Source organism: Amblyomma maculatum, chromosome 1, assembly GCF_055883805.1.
Source record: "Amblyomma maculatum isolate TAMU_Amacu chromosome 1, ASM5588380v1, whole genome shotgun sequence".
NCBI lineage: Eukaryota > Metazoa > Arthropoda > Arachnida > Ixodida > Ixodidae > Amblyomma > Amblyomma maculatum.
Genome location: NC_139344.1, coordinates 411894152 through 411901299, shown reverse-complemented (window position 1 = coordinate 411901299; position 7148 = coordinate 411894152). Strand labels below are relative to the sequence as shown.

Here is a 7148-nt window from a genome sequence, read left to right as displayed (position 1 = left end):
TAAGGGTAAATAATGAAGTGATGAAATGGCATAGCCCTACAAATGAGCTTTCAAAATTCACAGCGTGAAAACAGCGTGACAGGGACCAGCAAACGCACGAAGTTCGCAGCTTAGAAAATGCGGGAAATTATATCTTATTTAGAAGCCCAATGTGAGAAAGTTCATTGCATGTCTCTGTCGCCTTGAGCAGGCTCAGGGACCTAAAATACTGCCCAGTAATAGAGGCACTGGTGAGGACTTCTCCATGCAATGTTAATAGGATGCACGCTCGACAGCAGACGCAGGGCACTCAAGCAAGATATCTACAGCTTCGATCACGCCACAGTTATCACACTGCGAACTGGTCGTCTGATGAAAACGGTATCGGAGGTGATTTGTAAATGCAGGATTCAAGCAACGTCGGTGGTACAGCGTCTCCAGAGAGCGAGGAAATCTGGAAGTGAATCATATTCTTACATATGAACTACTCAAAGAAGGAATTGGTAGTGATGTGTTGACATGCTTCGGAGCCGGTACGTTTGTTCTAAATCATGTCTTTTAGTCACCTGGGATGCATCAGATATTGTGAAGAAGGTCTGAATATATCTTTGATGTTGGTGACTTTTACGAGCCGCTTCATCTGCTTTCCCATTGGTTAGAATGCCACAGTGTGCTGGGATCCACTGAAATGTTATGCAGTGGTCTGCTGTAATAGCTAAATTATGTAGATAGGTAATGTCAAGGAAAACGGGCCGCTGATTAGTTTTCTTGAGAAGGCTGAAGATGATTGGCAAAGGTGCTTTAGAGTCACTAACGACAATCCATCGATCGGGTTTTCATCGTTGGTTATAGGAAACAGCATCTTTAACACCATCTGAAACGCACTTGCTTATTGACTAACGAATAGAATTGTTTAGATAAATCAAAGCGTCAAATAATCTTCAAGACAAATGCGCTAGCCGCAGCAGCTAAAAACTTCATTATCCTAATTAAATTATTTTTGTTCTTCATTGTAAGCACTATTATCTCATATTTTCACCCCGGGCCTAGCTAAACCGTTAAGCAGATAGGTTAATTTCATGTACCTACCCCAAAACGTTTCTCATAAATTTGCAAATGTTAATGGTTATCTCCCACTATATTGCCAAGCGATACTGGTTTGTAGGGTAAGTTTAACTGTAAATTTGGAATAATGAAAATGAATATGTTATGCGTGGTTTTGTTCCCTGTGGCATACGAGATTTGTGTCTGTACAGTTGCGGGATATTTGCTCGTGGAAAAATGTTTAATTTTGTTTGGCTGGGCAAACATGGTGAATGTTCATAACTTTTGGAAGCGCTGAGGCCCACAAGGACGAGAGAAAAGCACGGACAAACGTTACTTGCAACTGTGGTTATTTCAACTTTCCTGTCAGGTAACCAGTCTGTCTGCGCAGACGCAACATCAACAACTAGCGAAACGTAATAAAAAACAAACACCCGATGCATCTCATCAAGGGTAGAGGCCACGTGTGCTTGCTGCTAAATACATAATGGGGTTCGTGTCCGAACAACTAACTTCCTTCGCACATAAACTGCAACTCTTTCTGCAGCAATGTCACTGACGTATCGCTGACGCGCTTTTCACCCAAGCTGTGAATAAGCAAGACTTCCAATATTTTTTTTTTTTTTCAAGGAGCACCTGAGCACTGTTTACAGTGGAGTTCCAAGTTCGAACCATTGCCTGCTTCCAAGGAACGTTTATACTCCCTGTGGTGATCACTAATGCAGCGGCCGTTCTGACCAATGTACACTCTCCCGCAGCTGCGAGAGTGTACTTTGTGTACAACTAGCCTAGCAAATAACCTTGTTGAGCCATAGTGAATGAAATATGCTGATTCCGGACTGGACTTACGCCCCCTATTCAGAAAAATAATGTCACAAAACCTATGAAGACTACGAAGAGATACATAGATGGTTTTTTTCTCAAATTCGCATTTTGCAAAATTTTGTCCATCACTTTTTGTGGTAGGTGCTGTTGGACAAGTTGCTTTGATAAAACTGACGCAACCGTCGCCACGATAGGCACAAATATTGGCACAACATATGTGAGGCATCCTGCTTGTGTTTAGGCCGATATTTGTCCCTGTCTCGGCGCCTTAGTCTCCACGTGAATATTTGAATCAAAGAAATACCTTAACGACGAAAAATACTCTCCGGTCACTAGAGTTTTGCTGATATGAAAATTCAAATCTGAATATACTGCACTGTCTTTATCTTTAACGTTCTACAGATTTGTCTTTAAAACTTGGGCAACGCAGTGCGTATAAAGCTGTAATTTGCGCAAGTTGGTACATATTCATTTCACTCACAGCACACCAAGACAGGACTAAAGAAGAAGAACGCTTGTTCGTGTTTTTTTTTGTTTTTATTCCTGTCTTGGTGCGCTGTGAGTAAAAATCAACTGAGTGCATATTTCCTAATACGCACTGTACTCTGCAGCGCGTTGCAGAATTAGAGGAGCGATGTAGAATACTTCTCCCAGCTAAACCGCGGAGTCCTTGCAGTTTAAATTTCGCACAGAAATCACATTTTGTCGCTAGTATTTTTTAACACTAAATTTGTTTGGGGTACTTGCCTGATTCGATCAGAAGAAGTCAGATGTTCCCATCGCCTGCGGCGGCGGCGGCGACGCCAGACGAACCGCTGCCCCAGCGATGGGACTGGTGGCGCCACCTCATGCTGCTTACAACAACTCTGTAGCAGGAAAAGAGGGGGCGAACGTCTACATCGCGCCTCTAATTCTGCAACACCCTATATTTACCTCTGAGCTAATGTCCTCATGCGGTTCAGGCGACCTTTTCCTAAAGCGTTGTGGTTAGGCTTCTTGCACTGCGATTTATAGGTCACATGAGGGCTAGAGCATTAGATTTAGGACCTGGCGCTTCAATACCTTAACAGCACAGCAAGCTTTCTTCTGCACTTTCGATGGAATGGGCGCGATATAAAAATGAGCGCAAGTCTCTTGCGAAGGCTGCACCAAAGGATTTACCTTAATCCTAGGATGTTAGAGTCATTCGGAAAGGTGAGGCACTGACATGAAGCGAGGTTTTTCTCACGTACCATGGAGACCGTTACTCTCGGTTCAGACACCACTGATCATGCATGGAACAAAACCTCCTTATAGGTCTCGGCATGTCTTGAGCTATGTGTAGTGACAATAATGCACATTAGGAAAGCGAAGCACACAAAGTCGCCAGTGAGACTGGTGCCCTAACTGCCATCAACCCCCTCTCACCTCCCCCCCCCCCTACTTTTGGCTACAATGACCGGTGGAGAACCCGACGCGTCATCACCTTTCCTGTCTTGTGGCTTTTTTACTTCATATCACTAGCCGGACTATACCCACTTCAAGCCCGCCGTAGTGGCGTAGTGTATGATGATCGATTGCTGTTCCAAAGGATGCATGGTTGAATCCAGGCAATGGCTGTTTCCTTGCGATGGAGGGGAAAAGCAAAGCGCCCGTGTGCTCTACAATGACGGGACACGTTAATAACCCAGGTGGTCCAAAATTTCCGGAGCCCCCCACTATGGCATCTCAGATATTGTGAGTCGCTTTGAGACGATAAACTCCACTAATAAAACCAAATTTATGACCACCGCAGAACAAGTGTCTCTTCGACGATAAAGCATTTAATGCAGTTCTGCGCCAGTTTCGTACACTTGAACCCCGTAAACTTTTATATTTCATTCTCCCGCCTTTCTACCATGCCCCGCTACGTTATTTTCGCTTGTAATCTAATTTATTAGCCTTTAGAACCATTGATTATCTTCCCATTGCATTACATGTACTGTCCATACCTATTTCCGCGCTATATAGCATTAACACGAGTTTGTTCTTTGACTCACTCTGGACTTTTTCGGTCTCTTAATGTCACGCCTACCATTTTTCGGCCCATATAGCTCTATTTGCGGTCCTCGGTTTGAGCTGTATCTTTTTCGCTAGCTGCCACGTTTCTATCGCACTAGTGAGTACCCGTAAGGTACAACTATTATTACTCTCATCTTGATGGATAGTTGGTAATTTGCCATTCACAATCTGACAGTACCTGCCCTATGCGCTCCCTCTTAATCTACTATTTCGAAGTACTGTTAGCCCTTCCAGGTAGTTACAAAGTCAGAAGAGTCTTTGTCGAACACCTATCCTAGTTGGGCAACATATCTCCGTTTTTAACAAATTAAGTGTTGTCATGAGGTAGAAAAAATCTTGCAATCGCATACGGGGAACTATTGTCCCAACATGCTGATTCTCCGTATTGGAGTCCGTGACCGCAAAGATGACCCTGGATGGCTCTAGTTTCTCAAATATGGACGTAATGCTCTTAACTGAATTTTTTTTTCTTCTTTAGCATGAATTGTATATGTTCTACAGATAGGCAAACCTATTGTGTTTTCTACTCGGATCACCATAACAAAAATTACCAGCCTCGTTCACGCACACGCATTCTGCTACGCACATGTTAGATATCCAGTATTTCGTTCCTCTATTATACAACACATACTAATTAACACTCAGTCGTAAGATACCCCATCAGCTCATGAACACTTTACATAGACCTTAAAACTCCGCATTAAACAAGCCGCACAAGCTTGTCCTCTTGGCCCATGGGCAGCTTGTCAAAATAAAGTTCCAAACCTGGCTCCAAGCCCGCATTCTGATATCACGCTCCCATTTCTGTGTCGGTAGTGCCTGCCAAGCTGTTCATGTCATGTGGTCTTGTTACATGGCTTCATATTACTGGAATGCTACCAGCTGGCAGCGGCCTTAACCAATAATTTTAGGCTTAACACTCGTGACGCCGAGAGCGGTGACCCACACCATAGGAAATATTTATTTGGTGAAAGATTGTCACAATATATTCACAGTGCTTTTTGCGCTTTTACACGAAAGGTGGTTTCAGGCCTCTCCACTTCCGCCTCCTCGTATTCATCGTCATCATCTTGGCACAGGTCGTGGTTATACAGTGAAACGTCCTTGTCGCAGATGTCTTCGAACTGGTCAATGCAACTTTGAGGAACGTAATCTTCCACTTCCTTTCTCACCCACATCATGCATTCTGCAATCAGCCGTCAAAAATACTTGTTAGGAACTTAAAAAAGGAATTTGTTCCGTTTGATTGCCGAAAACGTTTAACACGTAACTTTCCGTTTTCGTCAAGCAGTTGCCAATCGTCTCGATTATCATGCCTGAGTATTTAGAATTTAAGTTGGGCCTATTTGCATAAAACCACATTTACCATCTTTCCCAAAAGGCATGGTCAATAGATCTGCGTCAGTTACCTAGTACTGCGCAATTTCTAGGAAAAACACGTTTTCTTATCTAAACTGGCTCTACCACCACCTATTACGGGTACATTTTCTTGAAGTCTACTTCACTTCAGTGAGATACTACCAAGTTCGTGCTTAATACACGCGTTTTGGTGCGCTTTGGACATGCATGATTAACTTACTTCATCACATCTACGATATAATATCTTCTCCCTATTTAACAAATTCTTTCTTTCTCTTTATTAAGAAACCCCTGTCAGGTCACTAGCCATAAAAGACTGACATCTGTAAAGCTGCGGAGATCCTTTTGCGATCACATGCTGGGCAATCCTCTGCTGTTTAAAAAGAGCATTTAAAACGGAAAAGAGTGAAGCCGAAAAAGACACCGTAAAACTTTTTATGGAGAGTAAAGAAACTAGTTTAGCAAGAAGCTGTATCAAGTGCCCTACGGCTGTTACATAAATGTTGCTGAGCTTTGCGACAGCGTAGCGCAAGACAGAAGGCATATCTCATCGCATTATAGCCACTTGTTAAAGCTTGCACTGCTCCAACTGTGCTCTGCACCCAAAAATTGCTCCCGTGATGTATCTTGAATAATTCACATATACCACCTCGATGAGTGCAATCCATATCGTAAACTCCCTAATGACAAAGTCATGTTTTCGATTTTTCGCACGCAATGGCGGCCACTAAAATTAAGAAGCATTTTTGCATATAAAATGAGCCTCAACTCAATGACTTCAATGCTGTGCAGGAACCGCCAGAAGCTTAATACGATCCTTCTACCAAACGCCATCTGTCCTCTTTTTTTCGGCCTACGCTTCTACATTTCCCTTTATCGCCGTTGCATTCCTCACTCTTCAGCAGGTTCTCATTCTTACGCCTTTCATTCTCACCCTTTTGAGGGCTGCATTGTTGCATTCCCCCTTCATGTTGCGCACTCTTCATCCTTTGACATCATAACCTCCTTCCATGGTCCTCAGGCTACGATTTTTTTCTGGGGCAGCCCCATTGCGTCAGCACATTTCTTGCCTCTCGCTGCGAAACCCAAGCAGCTAAGCCGTCGCCCGCTCCATGTTCCCACTCAACAAAACATGAGAAGTTGATTCCCACCTACCCCCTCTGCAACTCTGATATAATTATGTGCCGCATGTGACAGGTGGCTGGGTACGCTGACTGCGCCGAAGCGCAGTTTGGGAATGGAAGCCTTAGATGAGTACTCCAAAACAGCAAACTCTGTTTCAAATAATATGCCGCTCAAGATCCCTCTTTGTCGATCACATTATTTTTATACCATCACCACCGTGGAAAAGTACTTGAAATACGACTCACGTCCTCCGTAGAAAGAGCCTCCAAACTCCACAACGAAGCAGTCCTTGTAATCTGTATAGGCGACAGTGGCGGTGTACACTTCTGGCGATCCTGTCGGAACGAAACAAGTGCGATTACAGTTTACATTTAAGTCGGGAGTGCAAATAGCGATAAATTTGGGAAGCTGCACGCGAATTCACTGATCACAAATTAAATAGGTCACTACATACCTGTTGCATACCTGTTTGGTGTTAAAACTGCGGCCCTTCAATTGCAGCGATATTGCGACTCAGCTACGCCTGTCAACAGCACTCTTCCCGCCATAAACCACTAGCCATTGGTTGCCCACTCCATTCACTACCATCGAAGATACACCGCCTCAACTGTCTTGCTCATTTTCACCTCCTAAACAGCCATCCTGAACCTTACTCCTATCCACTTGTCGCATCCAGCACAAAATCACCAATATTCGCCCTCCACAAGAAATCCATTCAATGGAGGTACACGAATCAGCAAAAGGGAATAAACAATGTTACGGCATGCATTCAAGGA

The 7148-nt window shown here is 43.7% G+C and overlaps 1 long non-coding RNA gene across 1 annotated transcript; it reads right to left on the bottom strand.

The window, feature by feature from the left end:
- Positions 1 to 4818: 4818 nt before the first annotated feature.
- On the bottom strand, positions 4819 to 6709 carry LOC146208946 (uncharacterized). The gene is made up of 2 exons (XR_014703409.1): positions 6618 to 6709; positions 4819 to 5074 (listed from the first exon to the last, which is right to left on the bottom strand). It is a non-coding gene; the product is annotated as an uncharacterized LOC146208946 (long non-coding RNA).
- Between the last annotated feature and the right edge of the window lie 439 nt (positions 6710 to 7148).